Below are 26,271 nucleotides of genomic sequence, written 5' to 3' on the forward strand. Positions count from 1 at the left end.
TACAAAGACAATTATTCTTGGTATAAATTTCTTAGCTCACATTTTCTTTTCTTGTGTATCTTAAATATTACTTCATTCTGGCACAAAGGATTGCTATCAAAATCTGATGGTGATCTAAATTCCTTACGCTTATATAATAGATCACTTGCTCTTATTTTCTAGATGCTTAAAAACTTTTCTTCATCTTTAAATCTAATAATTTATGAAAATATGACTTGGTGGTAGTCATTCTGAATAGATATTATCAGGTACACAGTGTACTCTTTCAAATATTTCCTCCATCTCTTCCACCCCATCACTCCAACCCCCAGAGACACCAACTGCATGTATATTAGGCATCTTGAATTTATCGCAGGGTTGATACTGTTTATGTTTAAGAAAACAAAATTTTCCTTCTACATTTCAGTTTAGATAGTTTCTATTACTATGCCTTCAAATTCACTATAACCTTTTCTTCTGCAATGTCTAATTTGCTATTAACCCTATTCATGCATTTTTTTTTTTCTTCCAGATACTATAGCTTTCATCTTTAAAAGTTCTATTTGGGCTTTTAAAAAATCTTCCATGTCTCTGTTTAATATGCTTAATTTAGGTTTTTGAACATTTAGAATAGAGTTATAATGACTGCTTTAATGCTGGATGACAGACATTATGAATTTCATATTGCTTGGGGTTGGACAATTTTGTATTCCTATAAATAGGAACAGAAGCTTTATTCTAGGACACAGTTAATTTATCTGGGAATAATTTGATTCTTTTAGGTCTTGCTTTTAAGCTTTATTAGGCAGGACCAGGATAGCATTTAGTCTAGTGCTAATTTTACCCTCCCTAATGACCTTCTAAGTACTCTACTCAATTCCCTGTGAATTATGAGGTTTTCCACTGTATCTGGTAAGATCAGAAACTATTCCTAGTCCTCTGTGAACTCCAAGGACTATTTCTTCTAATCCTTTCTGGTGGTTCTTTGCTTAGTCTTGAATAGTTTCTTCATGTGCATGAGCTGAGGAGTACTCACTTAACCGAAGATTCCAGAAGGGCCCTCTGCAGATCTCTAGAGCTCTTTCAATCTCTATGGAGCGCTCTCTTTTTCATTGCCTTAGCTGCCTTGGTCTGCTTGGACTCTCAAGACCATCTCCTTAACCAAGGAAGAGTGTTGGGCTCTGCCTGGTTTCCTTCTCTCAACACTGTGACTGGAAACTATCCAGGCTAAGGCACTTGCAAGGCTCACTTTATTTGTTTCTCCTTTTTTCAAGGATCACTGTTCTTTGTTGCCTGATATCTAATGTTTTGAAGACCATTGTTGTATGTACGTATTTCATCATTATTTTATTTTTTCGAGTGGAAGGGTAAATTTGGTCCCTGTTACTCTGTCTTGGCTAGAAGTGAAAGGAAGTCTGGTGTGTTCTCTCAGAATATAGTTTCAAATTTTTAATTATTCCAGGAAGTTTTCTTGAATTATAGTTTTTAGTATTCATTTGTTCCCTTGATCTGCTTTTGTTTTTTAGGAACTCTTAAGGTGTATGAATTGGATCTCTTTTTTAACTGTGATATTTGTCATTTGCTCTCAAAATTTTTTCTTTACTTCTTTTAAAAAAAAAATTCCTCCTTCTTGCCTTCTATTTTTTAAAACTATCATGTATTGTGCTTATTTGTTTTGTGTTCTTGTCATTTAGTCTTCTATTCTGAAATGATTTTTTCTTTTATTCCAAAATATTCCCTGAGATTTATCAAGTAATTTCTGAAATTTTCTTGTTCTTATTTATGTTATTCTCTCATTGTCTTGCATCATTTTCTTAACATTTTTAGCTTGTTTGAAATAGTTGATTATAGTTTTGATCTGTTTGGTGAGCATGTGTTTCTGGTATGCTTTCATTGTCTCTAAGGATGGTATTCAACCTTTTATAATTTTATTTGTATAGCAACATTGTATGGGATTTTTCCCTCTGTACATTTTTATAAGAAATTAGTTTTCCTTAACTTTTAGAAGGAAGTGATGTTCGGGGTAGCTTCTCAAATGTCAGAGCTCCCTCTTCTGTTGTTTTTGCATAGTGCTAAAAATTATAGCAACTTGATTCTGAGATTTCTTTTTTTTTTTACAGGGACAGAGAGAGAGAGTCAGAGAGAGGGATAGATAGGGACAGACAGACAGGAACAGAAAGAGATGAGAAGCATCAATCATCAGTTTCTTGTTATGACACCATAGCTGTTCATTGATTGCTCTCTCATATGTGCCTTGACCGCGGGCCTTCAACAGACTGAGTGACCCCTTGCTCGAGCCAGTGACCTTGGGTCCAAGCTGGTGAGCTTTTTGCTCAAGCCAGATGAGCCCACGCTCAAGCTGGTGACCTCGGGGTCTCAAACCTGGGTCCTCCGCATCACAGTCAGATGCTCTATCCACTGCGCCACTGCCTGGTCAGGCTGATTCTGAGATTTCTTTGCTCTATTTCCCCACACCTATCTAGACATCCTCTTTACTTACTGAAGTAGGCTAAATAAGGCTTCCTAAGAGAGATCCATGTTCTGATCCCTGAAACTTGTGTGTGTTACTATATGGTAAAAAAGGACTTCGCAAGTTTTATTAAGGTTTTTGAGATGAAGAGATTATCTTGGACTATCCACACTGGCCCTAACTACATACAATAACAAGTGTCTTTATAATAGAGAAGCAAAGAGAGATCACACAAATAGAAGAGAAGGAAATGTGACTATAGAGAAAGATATTGGAGTGATGTGGCCATAAGCCAAGGAATGCCAGCAGCCACCAGAAACTATAAGAGTCAAGGATGGATTCTTTCTTAAAGTTTCCAGGAAAAGCATGGCCTTGCCAACATTTTTATTTTGGCCAAGTGATTCTGATTTTTAACTTCTGGCCTCTAGATATGTGAGAGAATAAATTTCTGTTGTTTTAAGCCACTAAGTTTATGGAAATTTATTACAGCAATAATAGAAAACTAATATAGGGTCTGTACCCAAAGTGGAGTATTGTTATAACAAATAACTAAAACTATAAGAATCACTTTGGACTAAAATAATTGGATAATAGTTAGAGACTGAAAGAATATTGAGGAGCATTACAAAAAAAGCCTAGATTGCTTAAAACAAACTTTTTGTAGACATACAGATACTGAAGGCACTGCTGGTGAAGGCTCAGAAGAAATGAAGAACATGGTAGAAATACCTATATTGTCTTAGATAGTGCATATATAATCATAAACAAAATGTTGGTACAAACACAAGCCTTCAGAAGGAAATGTGGAACACGTTATTGGAAACTGTAGGACTGGTAATCTTTGTCATATAGTAATGACAGAAAGCTTTATTGTGTCCTACAGTTATGTGGAAAGCAGAATTTAGAAGCAATAAACTTGGACCTTTAGCTGAGATCTCCAAGCAAATTGTTGAAGACGCAGCCTGGTTTCTACTTGGTGCTTATAGTAAAAGGTGAGAGAAAAGAAATAAACTGAAGGGAAAAAATGCTAAGCAAAAAACAACCAGGACTTGATGATTTGGGAAATTCTCAGCCTATCCAGATTGCCAAAAATGCTAAAATTCGGAGATTCAATGACCAAAAAGTGTTCTCTAGAGAGAAGACCAAGGTTGTGGCCAGACAACCTCTTGTCACTACTGAAGAAATTAAGCGTGGGATTTATGGATCCCTTCCACCTTCACAGCAGAAGCCAGGAATAGAGATGGGATTAATGAGAAATGATCTGTAGAGAATCCTCTTGTCTAATGGTGCAAATTCCTGTGACATACACAGGAAGCTACAAGGTATTTGAGAATGTTATACCAGCAGAAGTATTGCCAGCTTGGACTGAAAGGAACAGAGACAGGATATAATGAAGAAATGCAGTTAGACTCTTAAAAATTCTACAGGTAGAAGACTGGGTTACAAAACTCTTCAGCTTCAAACATGTGTTAACCATCAAGAAAACAAAAGAATGACTCCAAGAGTGGAATTTGGGGGCCATAGGGTAAATCCTTAAGCTACAAAAGATTATTCCCTAATGGAATTTGCCCTGCTGGATTTCAAAATGGTTCAGTTAACAATGACTTCTTTTTTCCCTTCCATTTTAACTCTTTTAGAATAGGAATGTTTATAATTCTTACCCTATGCCTGTCTCACCATTGTATTTTGGGAACAGATAACTTGTTTCCTATTTTCTTGTTTTCCGATTTTGCCCCAGGATGGCATACTTGGTCTCACCCATACCTGATTTATACGATGGGATTTGAGACTTCCAAACTGATGATATTTAGATGAGATTTTGGACTTGAGAGGATGCTGTAATGTTTTGACACTTCCAAGGGTGTTGGAATAGGGTGAATGTATTTTGTATGTGGGATGGATGGTGGCTCTCCCAAAGATATCCATGTGTTAACTCTTGGAACCTATGAATACTATCTTGTTTGGCCAAAAAAAAAAAAAAAAAAATGCAGTTGTAATTAAGTTAAGGATCTCGAGATAGAGAGATTATTTTGGAATTTCCAAATAGGTCCTAACTACAATCACAAGTGTTCTGATGGCCGAGAGATGACACAGAGAGAAGAGGAGAAGATAATGTAACCACAGAGGCAGATTTGAAGAGATACAGATGAAACAGCCCTGCTGACAACTTGATTTTGGCCCAGAGGTACTGATTTTAGGCTTCTTGCCTCCAGAACTGTGAAAGAATAAATTTCAGTTGTTATAAGCCACCATGTTAGAAGTAATTTGTTACAGCAGCCCTAGAAAATGAATAAACTTAGTCTCTATTGTCTGAACCAGCTCATTTTTATTTCACCCCCAGCAGTTTCTCCTCAATATAGAACCTTGTCTTAGAAGAGAGCCTTGATGGATTAGTGTATAGTAAAGGATTAACTTGGCAGGTCTGGGCATCTAAACCTTGCACATTTCAAAGAAAGGTTTGTACCTTGCCAGCTCCTGGAAGACAACCTCAAAGCTCTTGGACTATCTTACCTATTAAAATGGTCTTTGTTTACCAGAGTCCATGAGCTACACCAGAAAATTTGTCTTAAAACTGTGATGTTATCACTACTTAGCCTTTTGACTAAGGTCAAATGTAGTATCTGCTCTTATCAGCTTATTATCTGATAAGAACACAGGGAAAAACAATTAAAACTGTGATTAACGGTAGAAGCCTTGAGCCATGGAGTAACAGTTTGAACTTTAGAGGAACTGAGTAATATGCCTACGTGACTGACTGCAAATAAAAATTCTGGACACCAAGGATCAGGTGTGCTTCTCTGATTGGCAGTACTTCATGTGTGTTGCCCCACATCTTGCTGGTGGAATTAAGCAATGGCCAGATGACTCCACTGGGAGAAGACACTTAGAAACTTGCTCCCGGGCTCTGCCCTATGTGTTCTTTTCCATTGTTGATTTAAATCTCTAACCTTTTGTTGTGATAAACTGTAACCACTAGTATAACAGCTTTGATAAGTTCTGTGAGTTCTTCCAGTGAATCTCTGAACCTGAGAGTGGTGTTGGGGACCCCAAGCACAGTCAGTCTTAAGAGCTCATGGAAATTAGGCTGCTCCAGCCTCTTCAGATCTTACTGCGTGCAGACCTCACGCACTTACTTGTTACAGATGGAGCAAAATGCCTTTCAGTTTCAGCTGCTGAATTCAAGCTGTCTTGCCATCCCTATTGACTTTTTTTTTTTTTGTATTTTTCTGAAGCTGGAAACGGGGAGAGACAGTCAGACAGACTCCCGCAAGCGCCCGACGGGGATCCACCCGGCACGCCCACCAGGGGCGAAGCTCTGCCCACCAGGGGGCGATGCTCTGCCCCTCCGGGGCGTCGCTCTGCCGCAACCAGAGCCACTCTAGCGCCTGGGGCAGAGGCCAAGGAGCCATCCCCAGCACCCGGGCCATCTTTGCTCCAATGGAGCCTCGGCTGCGGAAGGGGAAGAGAGAGACAGAGAGGAAGGAGGGGGCGGGGGTGGAGAAGCAAATGGGCGCTTCTCCTATGTGCCCTGGCCGGGAATCGAACCCGGGTCCCCCGCACGCCAGGCCGACGCTCTACCGCTGAGCCAACCGGCCAGGGCCCCTATTGACGGTTTTATCATTCTCCTGTTCTCAGGTATGTCAAATGCCCCTTGCTTCCTTCTGCTTTATCCCATGCAGTTCTAGGGACTGTTGGTAACTTGTCCTCATTCATATGTATTTTGAAATTCATAGATATTATTTCAGCTGTTTCTATGTAAATAAACTACACCAAAACTTTGCAGCTTAAAATAACATTTTATTTCTCATAATTCTATAGGGCAGGAACTTGAGCAGGGCTCTGTGGCTCATTTCTTTTCCATATGATGTCTGAGGCAGCTGGAACGGGATGGAAGCATTCAAAATGATTTCATCACAATATTGGGACCTGGGTGCTAGTTGCCAGCTGGGGCCTTAGTTCTCATGCACATAACTTTTTCTTTTTTTTTTAATGGTGTCTCATCCTCCAGGGCCTCTTTCTTTTTTCTTTTTCTTTTTTTCAGAGACAGAGAGAGAGTCAGAGAGAGGGATAGACAGGGACAGACAGACAGGAACAGAGAGAGATGAGAAGCATCAATCATTAGTTTTTCGTTGCGCGTTACGACACCTTAGTTGTTCATTGATTGCTTTCTCTTATGTGCCTTGACCACAGGCCTTCAGCAGACCAAGTAACCCCTTGCTGGAGGAAGCGACCTTGGGTTCAAGCTGGTGGGCTTTTTGCTCAAACCAGATGAGCCCACACTCAAGCTGGCGACCTTGGGGTCCTCTGCATCTCAGTCCGACGCTCTATCCACTGCACCACCACCTGGTCAGGCTCCAGGGCCTCTTTCTTCAGAAGAATAGCATGAACTTACTACAGAGTATCTAGGTTTCCCTCTTACTAAAGCAGAAGTTCAAGACTTCATAAGGCCTAGGCACAGTAATCCAAAAATATTACTTTTACCACATTTTATTGGCAAAACAGAACTCAAAACCAGCTCAGTCACAAAGAGTGAAAAAACCACATCTTGATGGGAGGACTAGCAAGCACGTACAGGAATGAAAATATCATTGGCAGCCATATCTACAGAAAATCTACCACTCTGGTAATAAATACTATGTCCTTTAGTTTCATTATGAATGTTGTCCATGGGTTGTTGTTTTTTTTTTGTTTTTTTTTTTTACGTTTTTAAAAAAATTTTATTGATTGATTTTACACAAAGAGGAGGGGGTAGGGACAAGAAGTAGTTGCTTCACTCCAGCTATTCATTGGTTGCTTGTTGTATGTACCTTGGCCAGGCAAGCCCAGGGTTTCGAACTGGCGACCTCAGCATTCCAGGCTGGTGCTCTCTCTACTGTGTCTCCACAGGCCAGGAGTATCTACGGGTTTTGATTTTGCTATCTGGTTGCTCTGTCTGTATGTTGGCATGAAGAGAGATTTAAAAACTGCTTTGCTGCTACCATGTTCCAAGCATCCCTTCAAATTTTTAAAAATTGGCACAGAAAAGAACAGAAATTTTGGGTGAAGGTAGAATGAAGAAGTAAAAACATTCTAAATGGTTTATTCTTCTGAGAAATTAAAAGTAAAATGCAAATAATGCATTTGTGTGTGTTTGTGTTTAATATCCCAGTAGAGATAATTTTAATCATGTTTATAGGTAATGGAAGGATAATCACCAGCAGAATTGATAATCAGAGCTGAACTGAAAAATTACTAATAAAAGAAGAATGAACAGAAATTTGACAGAGATAACAAGTGCAAGGAAATTGAAAAGGAGTAAACAACCAGAAAGTAGAAAAAAGAAAAGCAGTTCTTGATGGAAGCCACCAGACCATGCATATCATTAACAAATAAATTGGACTGGGTTCTCCTATAACAGACTGTGAAATTGGGTTAAAACCAAAAGCTGTGTGCCTGACCAGGCGGTGGCACAGTGACTAAAGCATCAACCAGAACATTGAGGTCTTAGGTTCAAAGCCCTGAGGTTTATGGCTCTGAGCACATGCTCATCAGCACAGGTCACTGGCTTGAGCAGGGGATCATCCACACGATCCCAACTGGCATGAAAAGCCCAAAGTCACTGGCTTGAGCAAGGGACACTGACACAGCCCTGGTCAAGGCACATATGAACAACTAAAGTGAAAGCAACTATGAGTTAATGCTTCTCACCCTCTCTCTCCCTTCCTCTCTCTCTCACTCTCACTCTCAAAAAAATTTTAAAAATATAAAAGAGACATTGTGCATTCAATTGGCCTGACCGGGCAGTGGCACAGTGGACAGAGCATCAGACGGGGACGCAGAAGACCCAAGTTCGAAACCCAAGGTCTCTGGTTTGAGTGTGGGCTCATCTGGTTTGAGCAAGGCTCGCCAGCTTGAGCCCAAGGTCGCTGGCTTGAGCAAGGGGTCACTTGTTCTGCTGTAGCCCTCTGGTCAAGGCACATATGAAAAAGCAATCAATGAACAACTAAGGTGCTGTAATGAAGAATTGATGCTTCTTATCTCTGTCCCTTCCTGTCTGTCTGTCCCTATTTGTCCCTCTCTCTGTCTCTCTTTGTCTCTGTCACACACAAAAAAAAATTCAATTGTCTAACTTTGCATCAGAGAAATGGTTCATTAATACATTTTTTAAAGTAGGGTTTTGACAGGAGTTCTGCCACTGCTGCTGCCTCTGTCTACACCACCACCACACCACCCAATACCATCTGTTCACTTCCCTATCTGAGGGTGCTACGAGGCCATGCACATGCTACTGACTGACCAAGGTCAGAGCTGGAAGGAGGAGGTGGTGACCACGGAGAGCAGGCTGTAGGACTCACTCAAGGCCTACTGTCTATATGGGCTTTCCAAGTTCCAGGATGGAGACCTCACTCTGGACCAGTCTAATGCCATCCTGCCACACCTTAGTTGCACTCCTTTGGGCTGTATGGAAGGACCAGCAGAAGTCAGCCCTGGTGGACGTGGTGAATGACGACGTGGAGGACCTCCACTGCAAATACATCACCCTCATCTACACCAACTACAAGGCTGGCAAGGGGGACTATGTGAAAGGATTTCCCAGGTACCTGAAGCCTTTTGAGACCCTGATGTCTCAGAACCAGGGAGGCCAAAGCCTTCATGGTGGGCAACCAGATCTCCTTCACAGACTATAACCTGCTGGAATTGCTGCGGAATCACCAGATCCTGCCCTTGGCTGTCTGGAATGCAAGCTCAAGGTCTTCCTGGCCTCCTCATGCCCAACATGTGAACCTCCCTATCAATGGCAATGGGAAACTGGGAGTGCTCGTGGCACCCTTAGCAGGAGACAGGGCTGCCTTCCTCCCTTTCCCCAAGACCAATAAAATTTTCAAGAGAGAAAAGGAGAAAAAGCAAGGCTTTGAAGGATTACATTCTCTGATAAGACACAATAAAAGCAGAAATAAATTAAAATATTACCAAAATATCTTAACCACCTGGAAATAAAGAAATATTTTCCTAAATAAATCAAGATGAAATGGGTCTATGTTATATAAACTCTACTAGTCCATAGAGAAGATGAAAATTTACCAAAATATTTTATAAAAGGAGAAAAACCTTAATACCAAACAAATATAGTCCTCAAAATAAAAGATAATTAGAGACAATCTTTCATAAATATAGATAAAATTTTCTAAATAAAATGCAGCATATCAAATCCAACTGTCTTAAGAAAAAATACACCATAACCATTAAGATGATTCCAGGATTAACATTTGTAAATCAATCAACATAACTCATTACACCAACACTTTAGAAAAGCCACATAATGCTATTAATGAATACAAAAAGTATATGATACAATTTCTTTATTTATTTATTAATTTTTTTTTGAGAGAAAGATCGACAGGAAGGAAGAGAAATGATGAGAAGCATCAATTGTTAGTTGTAGCACTTTAGTTGTTCATTGATTGCATCTCATATGTGCCTTGATTGAGCTTAGTGGCTACTGTATAGGACAGCTGATACAGTGAAAATAGAAGAAATAATTACATCAAATATTGGATAAAAGAGATAATATAATATTTTCTATATCTGATATGATTATACAATTAGAAAACCTGAGAGACTATACTATGAAGCTACCAGAATTGGTAGGTAGTTTTATTATTATTATTATTGATTGACTGATTTTAGAGAGAAAAGAAAGAAGAGAGAGAGAGAGAGAAACATTGATCTTTATGTTCCTGTATGTGCTCTGATCAGGAATCAAACCTGCAACCTTTTTATCTTTGGATAATGCTCTAGTAGGTAGTTTTGATAAGGAACTGGGTATAAGATATAATTATAAATGAGTACTTTCTCTCTGGTGTTTTTTTTGTTTTTTTTTTGTTTTTTGTTTTTTTTTTTAGTGAGAAAGAGAGGGAGAGAAAAAGAGAGCCAGAGACAGAAACAGAAACAGGAAGGGAGAGAGATGAGAAGCATCAACTATGTAGCTGTTTACTTTAGTTGTTCAATGATATTGCGGGGGGGGGGGGGCTCCAGCTGAGCCAATGACTCTTGCAGCTAGGACTTTGGGCTCAAGCCAGCGACCTTGGTTCAAGCCAAAGACCATGGGATCCTGTTGATGATCCCACGCTCAAGCCAGTGACCCTGTGCTCAACCTGGATGCGCCTGTGCTCAAGCTGGCAACCTCGGAGTTTCCAACCTAAGGCCTCAGGGTCCCAGGTGGATGCTCTATCCACTGCACCACCACCAGTCAGGTGGTACTTTCTTTCTATACTAGCAGTAAGCAGATAGGAGTAGCAAAAATAAGCCTTAACAATGACAACAAAAATATTATAAATAGCCCTGGCTGGGTAGTTCAGTTGGTTAAAGCATTGTACTAATACACCAAGGTGGGTACATACAAGAATCAACCAATAAATGCATAGATGGGTGGAACAACAAATCTACGTTTCCCTCTCTCTCTCTCTCTCCCTCCCTCCCCCTTTCTCTCTCTCTCTCTCTTGCTCTAAAAATAAATAAATAAATACAATTTATTTTAAAATTATAAATGCCTAATAATAAATTTTACAATAAAAGATAATGAACTTATAAGAAGACTGTAAAATATCATTTCAGTATATAATACAAGACATGATCAAATAGAGACACATGTAAAAAGCATTAAATCTCTCCAAACCATTATTTTACTATAATACAATTCAACTCAAAATCACAATACTTTTGTTTTGTTGGGGTTTGGGGGGGCAAAGGATAGTATTAACTTTAAAATTTGATAAAATAATTTTAAACTTCAGAGTTCCTAAAATAATAAATTTTCAAGAACAAAACTTCTTTGAAATTAGATTACAGAGTTCCGATGAAATGAAATATATTTGTGACTTTATATTACAGCAATGATATTTAATTCAGTGAAATACTGGGCAATGTGTTCCATAAAAGATCCCAGCTGATAATGGATTTTACCTGAGTCCTGTGACCTTGGTAAATGGGGCAGGTTAAGAAATCCCCTTATTTTTTTGTGTTCCAGAAAATGTCTTACTGCAAAGAACCTCATGTATAAACTTACTCATAGTTGCCCCCCTTCTTTATCTAGAACAAGTCTAGAGATGGACCCTCCAAATTCCAATGCTTAGCCTCATAAACACTGACTAATTGGAACAAAATGCTTGTTAGCTGAACTTTTAGTCAGGCTTCTCTCATTCCTACAGGCTCTTGAACTCTGATTGCCCCCAACCCTGAGCAAGTACACAGAAAAAAAGTGAAAGGTGCCTCCTTCTCAGCTTTTCCTGAGAAACTGCTTATCTCAGCTTGCCTTGTCTTTACCCTGGCTATGAAAGAAAGGCCCTTTTTCTGTTCGGTTATGAGATGCTTACAGATTTCTGAGATGGGAGCTTTCTCCCTATTGCAAAAGTCTTTCTTTCTAATTAGTCTCTTTCTATTTATATCCGGATCTGTTTTTATATGACCCAGCAAAAACAAAACTTGACCTTGACCTCAAGCCACATACCAGAGTTAATTCCAACTAAAGGTTCAAGTAAAAAAAAATTAAAACAATAAAAAAGAAATATTAAGACTATGTTTTTAGGGTGAAGGTATTGAGAAGTACAGATTGGTAGTTACAAATTAGTCATGGAGAAGTGAAGTACAGTATGGGGATTATTGTCAATAGTATTGTAATAACTATGCATGGTGCCAAATGGGTTCTGAAAATATGGGGATGAGAACGCTTTATAAAGTATATGATTGTCTAAACACTAGGCTGAACACCTGAAACTAGTATAAAATAATATTGACTATAAACTGTAATTGAAAAAAATTAATAAAATTTTTCAACAATAAAGTTAGAGGCACACATGCAAAAGATAAAATAAAATGTACTTAATGGGCAATAGGTAAACTATGTGATGTTTATTTAAATGGACTTTTACTACATCTTAAAAATAAAAATCTTTTTAGGACTATTTGGAATGGGGAACGAAGACCATGCAAGACAGGCGATACAGAAGCCAGAAAAGAAAGCTTAGACTCTTCTGATGAGAGAATATTTTGCTGATTACAGATCAAAGGACACATAAAATACAAATGACAAAAACAGGGGGAAAATATTGCAATGCAACTAACAAAGGATTAATATCCTTAATATGCAAATAGTTTCTACAAATTGATAAGAAAAAGAAAATTGGACCAAGGGTTTGAAGCTTGCCAGAAGAGAAAATTGAAATGGTCGACAAACAGAAAAATATCCTCAGTTGCATAAGTACAGTGTGTCCGTAAAGTCATGGTGCACTTTTGACCGGTCACAGGAAAGCAACAAAAGACAATAGAAATGTGAAATCTGCACCAAATTAAAGGAAAACTCTCCCAGTTTCATACCTATTTAGTGCAGTTCGATGTGGGCTCACACACAGATTTTTTAGGGCTCCTTAGGTAGCTATCCCGTATAGCCTCTACAGACTCATCACTGACTGATGGCCTACCAGAACGAGATTTCTCCACCAAACTGCCGGTTTCCTTCAACTGCTTATCCCACCGAGTAATGTTATTCCTATGTGGTGGCGCTTCATTATAAACGCACCGATATTCACGTTGCACTTTGGTCACGGATTTGGATTTAGCGAGCCACAGAACACACTGAACTTTCCTCTGTACCATCCACAACTCCACTGGCATGGCCGTGGGATGCTCCGCTGTATACACGGTGTTACATCATCATCTGCGCATGCGCACATGCTGCCACTCATCCTACAGAAACTGGGAGGGTTTTCCTTTTATTTGGTGCAGATTTCACATTTCTATCATCTTTTGTTGCTTTCCTGTGACCGGTAAAAAGTGCACCATGACTTTACGGACACACTGTAGTTAGGAAAACGCAAATTAAAGCAGTTCAATACTACTAGCCCTCAGACTAGCAAAAGTTAAAAAGAGCATGGACATCCAATGCTAAAGTTTTGCCTTAATGAATTCATATTTTTCTGATAGGAACAGGAACTGTTACAGTCTTTTGGGAAAGTGATTAGGCTGTATCTATTAAACAACAAAATACCCTTACCCACATTTAAAAATAAAACTTCAAAATGTAGGCCCTGGCTGGATGCTCAGTTGGTTGGAGCATCCTCCTGACACACCAAGCTTTCAGATTTGATCCTGGGTCAGAATCAACCAATGAATGCATAAATAAGTGGATCATCAAATTGATATTTCTCTCTCTCTTCCTTCCTTTCTCTCTAAAACAAAACAAAATAAAATAAAATAAAAACTTCAAAACAGGAAGCACAAATTGGCTGGTGCTGTGAAGACTTGACTTAACAATACAGTGGGAGAATCTCCTCACTCACTAAGACATGGAGAAAGCAAAAGAAACTCATCAAGGAGATATACATTTTGAACAGCTCAACGAACAAGCTTGAATCAATAAACACATATGCTAAATACAACTGGAAAATACACTGTCTTTTCCATCAAGAGATGACATGTTTTTGAAAATTGGGCCAGTACTTAAGCCTTGAGGCAAGTTTCAACACATTTAGAAGACACAACATCATTCAAACAGCATTCTCAAAATACAGTGCAATTAGGCTAGAAGTCATTAACATCAGATTAACTTTGTGTTTAAGAGAAAGGGAAAACGTTGTGAGCAACTGTAAAGTTTTCTGCACTCCCTCTTAATTCTTTCTTTGAGTCATTAATTCTGAGAACAGGATGCTGCAGACAGAGGTGCCCAAATTGTAAACTGCTCCTTTCAGCTGCATTTCAACACCTGCGGATCAAAGCCCCACCAGACGTGCAGCTGGCAGCCAGGCACTTTGACTTCCTTCCCCTAGAACTCCTCTCCCTTATAAAACTCCGCTTGTGCCAGGGGACTCTGCTGGGCTGCTCTCCCCGTGGCACCCGCCCGAATAAAGTACCCATCCCGTTGCCCTTTTGGTCTCTAAGCATTTTTACAAGTTCGACAATGGCTTTCGAAATGATTCATAGGTCAATAAGGGGGGAAAGTTACTTGAAATTGAACACTAATGAAAATAAATCAAGACTTGAGTCTTTAGAACTTTAGCCTTAATGTTTATATAAAGAAAACAGAAAGGTCGATTAATCGATTTTGAAACATTGCATGACTTGTCCCATCGCAGATGTTACAGACCCCCTAGTTACTCCTTCCACAAATACTTGATATCTGGCGCTCTATCCCCTCAGCTCCCCGCGCCCAGAGTGGTTAAACTCTCGCTGCCGGCGACTTCCGCTTCCTGGCCTAAATCTGACACGTACTATTCCCCTGGTGGCAACGACCCAGGGTCGGCGACAGCCGAGGAGTCGGCCAGTGCCCTCAGCCGACGGGTGAACAGAGACGCCGTCAGGTGGGCACGAAGCGGCGCCCTGGGCTCGGCGAGCGCCAGCTGCCCGCGCCGAATGGGGGCCGGGGCAGGGGCGGGCCAGTTTGGGGGCGGGCTGCTCAGAGGAACCTTTCCAGCAGGGATGGGGGGGCGGAGGCTGGCGACGGGTGAAGCCGCCATGGGCCCCTGGGGTTACATCTGAGGACCAGCACCTGCATGCTGGGAAGGGACAGCGCCTGGCCTGGGAATCGGCGGCGGCCGCGGACAATGCAGTAGGAGAATTCCGGCTGGCACAGCCCGCGGTCTGGCCCCGTTGGCTACCGGGAAGCACCACAGGGGACGGTCGGGCCGGGACCGACGTCTCTGAGGCTGAACTGACCATCCTTTCAAGATGGCGACTCTGGGAGAGATACTCCCAAGGGAACAGCCATGTTAGTTGCTTGACAAAGTCACTCAGAAAATTTGAAAGCTGACATCTCCAACATGCACACTCACTAAGATGTGACTGCACCCGGTTTAATTGTAGGCGGACGGTCACTTCCCAGGCAACACTGAGCATATGTAGGGTGAAGGAGTCCCTCAAATGCACTTTCAACACTTAGGGCTCCTGGCCTGAGTTTAACAGGGGCAGCGATTGACCGCCAGGAAAGCATTCACATAATGATGGGGGTGTTATGACATAGATTTCATACTTAGTGATGGTTCTCTGGAGGGTGAGTGATGGGACTTCTCTGGGGTCACTTAGGAAGTGTGCAGAGTAAGTGCCAGGGGTCAGAGGGGAAAGTAATGGATAGTGTGTGAGATGAGGGATGGGGAGGTAAGTTAGTGATGGGGAGGTCTGTAGGGGTAAATGGAGAGTTTGTCGTATGAGTGATGAAGAAACTGTGGGGCGAGTATTCTGGGGTCAGTGATGTAGAATTTATTGGGTGAGTCATGGGGTATCTGTGTGGTGAATAATGAGGGTCCTCAGAGGTCACTGGTGGGGATCCTTAGAGGTCATTGAAGGGGTCTGGAGTGTAAGTGATTGGATCTGTGGGATAAGTGATGGAAGTCTGTGTGGTGACTGATAAGGGATTAGTCATGTAAGAAATGGGAATTGAATGGGAACTGTGCCTGACCGAGCGGTGGCGCAGTGGATAGAGCATCAGACTGGGATACGGAGGACCCAGGTTCGAGACCCCGAGGTGCTCAGGCTTGAGCACGGGCTCGGACCCAAGCTCGCTGGCTCGAGCAAGGTGTTACTCGGTCTGCTGAAGGCCCAGGGTCAAGGCACAAATGAGAAAGCAATCAATGAACAACTAAAGTGTCACAATGAAAAACTGATCATTGATGCTTCTCATCTCTCTCCGTTCCTGTCTGTCTGTCTCTATTTATCCCTCTCTCTGACTCTCTCTCTGTTCCTGTAAAAAGAAAAAAAAAGAAATGGGAACTGTGGTGTGAGCCTTAGGATCCCTAGGGTATGAGGGGTGGTCTGTGGGATTAGTGGTGGAGGTCTGTGTGGCAAATAACGGAGGGTCTGTGCAGTGAGTCATAGCATGTTAGAGGGGTAACCAACGGGGCTCTGCAAAATGAATGATGGGTGTTCAGTGGAATGAGTCATGAGGGTCTTTGGGGACATTAATGGGTGGTTTGTAGCATCAATGGTGGAGCGTTTGTGAGGTGGAGTATTGGGGAGTTGATCAGTTAGTGATGAGGACTTTGGGGTGAATGATGCAAGGTCTATGAGGTGTGATGTGGTTTACTGGGTGGGTGGTTAAGGTTTCTATGGTTCCATGGAGTAGGGTGATGCATTTATCTGGAACTAGTGATGGAGAGGCCTATGGAATCAGATATGCCATTTCATGGGGTCAGTGATAGTAGGTCTGAGATAGCGTTGTTTCAAAAATCTACTTTTGACTTTGTTGGTCCTCCTGTATCTTTGTTTTCTGTCATTAATTTCTGCCCTTGATTTCATTATTTTTTTATGTTTTTTTAATTATTTTAAAATTACTAACTGAAGGCTTATCTCATTAATATCCAGTTGCTTTCTTTTATAATGTACTATAAGCATTAAGTTCATGACTTTTTCTCTGAGAACATTTTAGCTCCATGTCCCAAGTCTTGATATGTGACATTTTCACTGTGGTTCACTTTTAATGTTTTCTAATTTCTGTTGTGGTTTTCCCTCTGACCCCTTAGTTATTTAGATATGAAATTTTGATTTCCCAAAAAGTTCAACTTTTTGTTATTGATTTCTCGATTATAGTCAGTGACTTTCATCTGAGTGATTGATTATTAGGTGCAGGAATGGATGTTTTTAAGTTCAATACATACAACCAAATTATTTTCTAAAACTTGCAAAATTGGAACTCCCAGCAGCAACATATAAAATGATTCATTCCAAGATCATCTATCTCCCACACTGAATGTTAGTGCTTTAAAATTTTTCCCATTCTAAGAGCCAAACACAAGGATCTCTAGCTTTTTTTCTTCTTCATTTTCCAAGTGAGAGGAGGGGAGATAGAAAGACAGACTCTCGTATGTGTCTCAAGCGAGATCCACCCACCAACCCCCGTCTGGGGCCAGTGTTCTGTCCATCTGGAGACATGCTTACAACCAAGGATTTTTTAGCACCTAAAGTGGAGGCTCCACAGAGCCATCCTTAGCACCCAGGCCGGGTCGATGTGCTCCAACCACTCGATCCATGACTGCGAGAAGGAAAGAGAGAGAAAGAGAGGAGGGGAGGGATAGAGAAGCAAATGGTCTCTTCTCTTGTGTGCCCTGATGGGAATTGAATCCAGGACCTCCACATGCTGGGCGATGCTCTACCACTGAGCCAACCAGCCAGGGCCATCTAGCTTATTTGGATGTGCATTTTCCTGACAACTATTGGTTGAACATGTTTTCCTCTTTATTGGTCATTGAAATGTATTTAAAAAATTTTTTATATCCTTGACTCTTTTTTTCCTTTGGGTGGCTTGTCTTTGTACTAATTTGTAAATATTAACCTTGTGTCATTTCTTGTAATTATATTTCCTTTATCTCTTTATATCTTGATTTTTATAAGGTGGCTTCACATATAATTAGAAAGAATAATCATCTGATTAGATATATGTCTTTATCCTTTACAGGTTCTGAGTGTCTTGTCTTGACTAGTGAGTTCTCCCACTTCATGCTTAAACAAATATATGCCTTAAATTTAACATTTTATGGTTTTAATTTTTAAATATTACTTTTAATGCAATTCAAAGTTATCCTAGTGTGTGGTGTGAGATAGGATCAACATTTGTATTTTCCATTTGCTGGAAAATTTGCCAGCACCATTTTTAAAAAAATTTTTAAAGATTTTATTTATTCATTTTTGAGAGGAGAGGGGGAGGGAGAGAGAGAGAGAGAGAAGGGGGAGAAGCAGAAAGCATGAACTCCTATATGTGCCTTGACCAGGCAAGCCCAGGATTTCGAACCAGCAACCTCAGTGTTCTGGGTCAATGCTTCATCCATTGGGCCAGCACAGGTCAGACCCAGCACCAATCATTTAATGCAGGGGTCTCAAACTCAACTCAGCATGTGGGCCGCAGAGCAAGATCACAGCCGTTCGGCGGGCCGCACTAGGTCTACAAAAGGCAACTGTTACGCAACACTTTTCTCACTGCAGTTGAAAACAAAAAAAAATCAGTACAACAAGCACAATCGTACATGCAGTTTACTCAGTGTAACAAAACGATCAGAAACTGTAGTTCGCATCACAACTGCTGTTAACTAAGCTAATATCTAGCTAGGATGCTAGAGAAATGAAAAATACAAGTAGGCTCCTAGGCTTACTTAATTTTATCCAAAATATTTTGAACTTCGTGGATTAGTCTGCGGGCCGCACAAAATTGTTCGGCGGGCCGCATGCAGCCCGCGGGCCGTGAGTTTGAGACCCCTGATTTAATGACTACCCTTTTCTAACTCAATTAAATGCCACTTTTGTTACATAAATTTCCAAATGCATATTGTTCTATTTCTGAACTCTATTCCTTTTTTTGTTTGTTTTTGTTCTTTTGTTTTTCTTCCTTTTTTCCTTTTATTGTATTATTATTATTATTATTATTGGTGAACTCTATTTCTTATTCTGATATATTTATCTATACCCTTTAAAAAATTTTATCGATTTTAGAAATACTTTGATTATTGAATAATGCTAGTGCCCTCACTGTTCTTTTTCTTTTTTTGGTTTTCTTTAATATTCTTTAGCATTTATTCTGACATGAATATTAAAACCACTTTATTTTGATTCAAAAACAACCATTAAAACTATAATAGGGGCCCTGGCCGGTTGGCTCAGCAGTAGAGCGTCGCCCTGCCGTGCAGGGGACCTGGGTTCGATTCCCGGCCAGGGCACATAGGAGAAGCGCCCATTTGCTTCTCCACCCCCCCCCCTCCTTCCTCTCTGTCTCTCTCTTCCCCTCCCGCAGCCAGGGCTCCACTGGAGCAAGGATGGCCCGGGCGCTGGGGATGGCTCCTTGGCCTCTGCCCCAGGCGCTAGAGTGGCTCTGGTCGCGGCAGAGCGAGGCCCCGGAGGGGCAGAGCATCCGCCCCCTGGTGGGCAGAGCGTTGCCCCTGGTGGGCGTGCCGGGTGGATCCCGGTCGGGCGCATGTGGGAGTCTGTCTGACTGTCTCTCCCCGTTTCCAGCTTCAGAAAGAAAGAAAAAAAAAAAAAGAAAAAAAAAAAGAAAATAATCTATCAATTTTTGTAGTTTCATTTTCTTTTGTATTTTATTTTCTATCTAATTCCATTAGCAAATTCTCATGTGAACTCGTTTCTTTTTATAGTATCTCAGTTTTAATTTTTTTTATTTTTAAGATTTAGAGTTTCCCTTTTCTTTATCTTTTCAAACCCTTGTGTTGAGGGCTGACTTTCAATAGATCGCGGCGAGGGAGCTGCTCTGCTACGTAGGAAACCCCGACCCAGAAGCAGGTCGTCTATGAATGATTTAGCACCAGGTTACCCACAAACGTGCATTGCGTGATGGGCGAGGGGGCGGCCCCCTTTCTCAGTTTTTCTATGTATAATAACCATATCACATCCAATTAACAATGATACTCTTCCTTTCAAATATTTATTCTGATTACCTCATCTTCTCCTATTGCATTAGCTAGAGCTTTCAGAACAATGGTGAGTGACACTTGATAGAAGGTGTCCTTATCTGTTGCTAATTTGAAAATGAAAAGTGTTTATTCATTCATTCATTCATTCAACAAACATTTATTAAGTACCCTCACTTGCCAGATACTAGATTTGAAATCCTGTATGGCCATTTACTATCTACATGGTTTTTCCCCTCCTTTTCTAACAGCTTTGTTAATATAATTCACCTACCATAAACTTCACCCATTTAAAGCTTATACAATTCGGCCCTGGCCGGCTGGCCCTGGCCGGCTGGCCCTGGCCGGCTGGCTCAGCGGTAGAGCGTCGGCCTGGCGTGCGGGGGACCCGGGGTTCGATTCCCGGCCAGGGCACATAGGAAATGCGCCCATTTGCTTCTCCACCCCCCCCCCTTCCTCTCTGTCTCTCTCTTCCCCTCCCGCAGCCAAGGCTCCATTGGAGCAAAGATGGCCCGGGCGCTGGGGATGGCTCCTTGGCCTCTGCCCCAGGCGCTAGAGTGGCTCTGGTCGCAGCAGAGCGACGCCCCGGAGGGACAGAGCATCGCCCCCTGGTGGGCAGAGCGTTGCCCCTGGTGGGCGTGCCGGGTGGATCCCAGTCGGGCGCATGCGGGAGTCTGTCTGACTGTCTCTCCCGCTTCCAGCTTCAGAAAAAAAAAATAAAGCTTATACAATTCAGTGTTGGTTTTTTGGGGGGTTTTTGTTTTGTTTTGTTTTTTTTTAACAGAGGCAGAGATAGACAGGGACGGAGAGAGATGAGAAGCATCAATCAATCATCAGTTTCTTGTTGCGCATTGCGACTTCTTAGTTGTTCATTGATTGCTTTCTCACATGTGCCTTGACCGCGGGCCTTCAGCAGACCGAGTGAACCCCTGCTGGAGCCAGGGGCCTTGGGTACAAGCTGGTGAGCTCTTTGCTCAAGCCAGATGAGCCCACGCTCAAGCTGGCGACCTCGGGGTCTCAAACCTGGGTCCTTCCGCATCCCAGTCCGACGCTCTATCCACTGCGCCACCACCTGGTCAGGCAATTCAGTGGTTTTTAGTATGTTCCTAGAGCCATCCCAGTGCCCAGGATCGATGATGTGCTCCAATCAATTGAGCCATGGCTGCAGGAGGGAAAGAGAGAGAGAGAGAGAGAGAGAGAGAGAGAGAGAGAGAGAGAGAAGGGGGGGGCGGGGGACAAAGCAGATGGTCACCTCTCCTGTGTGCCCTGACCAGGAATCAAACCTGGTACTTCCACACACCGTGTCAATGCTCTGCCACTGAGCCAACTGGCCAGGGCTGGCCAATTTATTTAGAATTTATGCCACATAAGCTTGTGCCAGTTTTAAAAAGAAATTCAGGAAATTTCTATCTTTTTATATGTTAAAATGGCATATAAATTGTCTTCTTTAAAGTTTAGCTATAGACCTTGGCTGGGTGGCTCAGTGTATAAAGCATCAACCCGTGCACCAGAGGTTGCAGTTTGAGCCCTAGTCAAGGCACCTATGAGGAATAATCAATGAGTACACAACTAAATGGAACAACTGAGAAGAGAGAGGGAAACAATGAGCTGAAGCTTTCTCTCTCTCTCTCTCCCATTCTCTTTCCACCCTTACTCTCTTTCCATTTCGTTCACTTGCTCTTAAATCAATGGAAAATTAAAAAAAAAAAGTTTAGCTAGCTACAAACATTTAGAACTGGTGCCATTTTAAATGGTTAATTTTAATTATTTCCTTTTCTCTGATTACTGATCTTCACAGATTTTTACTTTTGGGGGATTAATTTTGGTAATTTATGTTTTCTGAGGATTTAATATTTTCATTGAGCTGAACATAATGCTTAAATTATTTTGATCACTTCCACATCTGTGGGAATAGCTTCTTTTTCATTCCTAAACTATGTGAATATGTGTGTGTGTGTGTGTGTGTGTGTGTGTATTTTTTTTTCTTCTCTATCAGGTTTGTCATAAATATACTGTTCACAGCCTGACCAGGCTGTGATAGAGCATGGATAGAGCATCGGACTGGGACGCAGAGGACCCAGGTTCGAAACCCCAAGGTCGCCAGCTTGAGCCCAAGGTCACTGGCTTGAGCAAGGGGTCACTCACTCTGTAGCAACACCCCCCCCCAGTCAAGGCACATATGAGAAAGCAATCAATGAACAACTAAGGAGCTGCAATGAAGGATTGATGTTTCTCATCTCTCTCCCTTCCTCTTTTCTGTCCCTCTCTGTTTCTGTCACACACACACACACACACACACACACACACACACACACACAAATATATATATGTATACAGCTCACAAAAATTAGGGGATATTTCAAAATGAATATGAAGTGATAAAATATCCTCTAATTTTTGTGAGCAGTATATTTTCATTTTCTAATATCTTAGGTTTAACACTTAGTTAATTTATCTTTGACATTTCTTTTTCTTTTATTTTAAAATAATTTTATTGAATTTATTAGGGTAACACTAGTTAACATAACAATGCAGGTTTCAGGTGCCCAATTCTACAACACACCGCATACACCGTATTTGTGCTCACCCCCCTAAGTCACGTCTTTGTCCATCACCATTTCTGTCCCCATACCCTCTTCCACTTCCTCTCCTCCTGGCAATCACCACACTGTTGTCCTCGTGTCCACGAGTTTTTTTGTCCTTTTTTGCTCTATCCCTTCACCTCTCTCACCCAGCCCTCCTACACCTCCCCCATAGCTGTCAGCCTGCTTTCTATGTGTGAATCTGTCTCTATTTTGCTTGTTGGTTCATTTGATTCATTAGATTTCACATATGAGTGAAATCATATGGTACTTGCCTTTCTCTAACTGGTTTATTTCACTTGGCATAATGATCTCCAGGTCCATTCATGTTGTCACAAATGGTAAGATTTCCTTTTTTTTTATTTATTCATTTTTTAGAGATGAGAGAGAGAGACAGACAGAGAGAGAGAGAGACAGGAGAGAGAGAGAGAAGGGGGGAGGAGCTGGAAGCATCAACTCCCATATGTGCCTTGACCAGGCAAGCCCAGGGTTTCGAACCGGTGACCTCAGCATTTCCAGGTCAACGCTTTATCCACTGCGCCACCACAGGTCAGGCAAGATTTCCTTTTTTATGGCCACATAGTATTCCATTGTGTAAATGTACCACTGCTTTTTTTTTTAAGATTGTATTTATTCATTATAGAGAGGGGAGAGAGAAAGAGAAAGAGAGAGAGAGAAGGGGGGAGAAGCAGAAAGCATCAACTCCCATATGTGCCTTGACCAGGCAAGCCCAGGGTTTTGAACCGGCAACCTCAGCGTTTTCAGGTTGACGCTTTATCCACTGCGCCACTACAGGTCAGGCCTTTTTTTTTTAAAGATTTTATACCACAGCTTTTATATCCATTCATCTACTGATTGGCATCTGGACTGTTTCCAGATCTTGACTATTGTAAATAATGCTGCAATGAACATAGGGGTGCATATATTCTTTTGAATTAGTGTTTCAAGCTTCTTGGGATAAATTCCCAGAAGTGGGAATGATGAGTCAAAAGGCAGTTCCATTTTTAATTTTTTGAAATAACTCCATACTTTCCACAGTGGCTGTACCAATCTTTATTTCCACCAATAATAGTGCATGAGGGTTCCCTTTTCTCCACATCCTCACCAGCAGTTGTTGTTTGTTGATGTATTGATGAAAGTCATTCTGACAGGTGTGAGGTGATATCTCATTGTGGTTTTAGTTAGCAGTTCTCTGATGATTAGTGACATTGAGCATCTTTTCATATGTCTGTTGGCCATCTGTGTGTCCTCTTTAGGAAAGTATCTATTCAGGTCTTTGTCCATTTTTTAATTAGATTGTTTGGTTTCTGATGTTGAGTTTTATAAGTTCTTTATAAATTTTGGATATTATTCCCTTATCAGATGTTATCAACTAATATGTTCTACCATTCAATGGGTTGTCTTTTCATTTTGTTGATGGTTTCCTTTGCTGTGCATAAACTTTTTAGTTTGATGTAGTCCTACTTGTTTTTCTTTCATTTCCCTTGCCCAAGGAGATACCGTATTTTTCTCTCCATAAGACGCACTTTTTCCCCCCAAAAGTGGAGGGGGAAATGCCCGTGTATCTTATGGAGTGAAAAATATGGTATTTTATTAAATATTTTAACACACCATTTGGTTCAGAATATTTTTTTTCTTATTTTCCTCCTTAAAACCCTAAGTGTGTCTTATGGTCAGGTGCATCTTATGGAGTGAAAAATACGGTATATCAGAAAAAAATATTGCTATGAAAAATGTCTGAGATTTTACTGCTTGTGTTTTCTTCTAGGATTTTTATAGTTTCATGTCTGTTTCATGTTTCACTCAGGGCTTTTAACTAAAATTCCCCAATCCAAGTCATAGAGGGTTCAAGGTTAAATGGGTGATTCCTTACATGCCCCCTCATCAAGGCTCATATGAGAAGCACATATAGTTTCATGTCTTTAATCCTTTTTGAGTTTATTCTTATGTATGGTGTAAGAAAGTGGTCTAGTTTCAATTTTTTTTCCACTTATCTAATTTTCCCAATGCCATTTATTGAATAGACTGTCTTTACAACATTGTATGTTCTTGCCTCCTTTGTCAAATATTGATCATAGGTGTTGGTTGGTTTCTGGGTTCTCTATTCTGTTCCATTGACCTATATGTCTGTTTTTATGCTAGTATCATGCCGCTTTGGTCACTATGACCTTGTACTATAGTTTTATATTAGGTAGCATGAGTTCTTGAATTTTGTTCTTCTTTCTCAAGATTGCTGTGGCTATTCAGGGGTTTTTTTGTGGTTCTATAAAAATTTTGGAATATTTGTTCTAGTTCTGTGAAATACACCATTGCTCTCTAATAGGAATTGCATTGAATCTATAGATTGTTTTGGGTAATATGGATGTTTTAATGATGTTAATTCTTCCTATCCATGAACATAGTGTATGCTTCCACTTGTTTGTATCTTCTTCAATTTCTTCCTTTAGTGCAGCGGTTCTCAACCTGTGGGTCGCGACCCCAGTGGGGGTCAAACGACCAAAACACAGGGGTCGCCTAAAGCCATCGGAAATACATATTTTATTTAAAAATGTATGTATACAAATAAATGTATGTATTTTCCGATGGCTTTAGGCGACCCCTGTGTTTTGGTCGTTCAACCCCCACCGGGGTCGCGACCCACAGGTTGAGAACTGCTGCTTTAGTGTCTTATAATTTTCTGAGTACAGGTCATTTCCCTCCTTGGTTAAATTTATTTCTAGGTATTTTATTCTTTTGAATCAGTTGTGAATGGGATTGTTTTCTTGGTTTCCCTTTCCGATTGATCATTATTGGTGTATAAAAATGCAACTGATTTCTAGATATTTATTTTGTGTCTTGCTACTTCACTGAATTCATTTATCAATTCCAGTAGTTTATGATGTTAGTTGTGTGTTTGTCATAGATGGCCTTTGTTATGTTGATGTATGTACCCCCGATTCCCACTTTGCTGAGAGTTTCTAACATAAATGGGTGCTGTTTTTTAAAAATTTTATTTATTTATTTATTTTAAGTGAGAGAGAAATAGGAAGGACGATGAGAAGCATTGACTCATAGTTGCTACACTATAGTTGCTCATTGATTGCTTCTCATATGTGCCTTGATGGGGGGGCATGTAGGGAATCACCCATTTAACCTTGAACCCTCTAGATAACCTGAATTGGGGAACTTTAGTTAAAAGCTCTGAGAGAATGTCTCTTGGATGAAAACACCAAAGAACTGTGTGAGTGAGTGACCTTTGTGCAAATACAAAGGAATGCATGTGAACGGGCTTGGGCTTTAGAAAATTAGCCTAGAAGTTCTAGATTGCCCCTTCCTTTGTGCTTGTTAATTAGCAAAAGAAAAAGAATGTGCTGACCCAAATTAGCTCTTTCTCCATGTCAGCAAAATGGCCACTAGTCATTTTTCCCCTTATCACCTGGCCTCCCTCCTTTGTAATCCATTATCTCTATTCTGCTTCTTTTTTTTTTTTTTTTTTTTTTTTTTTTTTACAGAGATAGAGTCAGAGAGAGGGATAGATAGGGACAGACAGACAGGAACGGAGAGAGATGAGAAGCATCAATCATTAGTTTTTCGTTGCGCGTTGCGACTTCTTAGTTGTTCATTGATTGCTTTCTCATATGTGCCTTGACCGCGGGCCTTCAGCAGACCGAGTAACCCCTTGCTGGAGCCAGCAACCTTGGGTCCAAGCTGGTGAGCTTTTTGCTCAAGCCAGATGAGCCCGCGCTCAAGCTGGCGACCTCGGGGTCTCGAACCTGGGTCCTTCCGCATCCCAGTCCGATGCTCTATCCACTGCGCCACCACCTGGTCAGGCTCTATTTTGCTTCTGATCAATAAAAGCTAAGGGAGAAGGAAATTCAGGAGGTCT

General features: G+C 41.0%; 1 protein-coding gene and 2 pseudogenes across 3 annotated transcripts in view; all 3 read left to right on the forward strand.

The window, feature by feature from the left end:
* Positions 1-3,334: 3,334 nt before the first annotated feature.
* Positions 3,335-9,427, forward strand: LOC136386324 (glutathione S-transferase P pseudogene; annotated as a pseudogene).
* On the forward strand, positions 5,032-5,145 carry LOC136386551 (U2 spliceosomal RNA; annotated as a pseudogene).
* Positions 9,428-14,695: 5,268 nt separating the features above from the next.
* ZNF41 (zinc finger protein 41) overlaps positions 14,696-26,271 on the forward strand; it is a 41,178-nt gene continuing 29,602 nt past the window's right edge. Inside the window, exon 1 of one of the 3 annotated variants that reach the window (XM_066356393.1) lies at positions 14,696-14,781. The gene's annotated coding sequence lies outside the window, so the exon portion shown is untranslated. Of the gene's footprint in view, positions 14,782-14,928; positions 15,189-21,849; positions 21,906-26,271 lie in introns of those variants that run through there. The other 2 variants (XM_066356394.1, XM_066356395.1) reach the window with 2 other exon arrangements.

The sequence above is a fragment of the Saccopteryx leptura genome, chromosome X (assembly GCF_036850995.1).
Source record: "Saccopteryx leptura isolate mSacLep1 chromosome X, mSacLep1_pri_phased_curated, whole genome shotgun sequence".
NCBI lineage: Eukaryota > Metazoa > Chordata > Mammalia > Chiroptera > Emballonuridae > Saccopteryx > Saccopteryx leptura.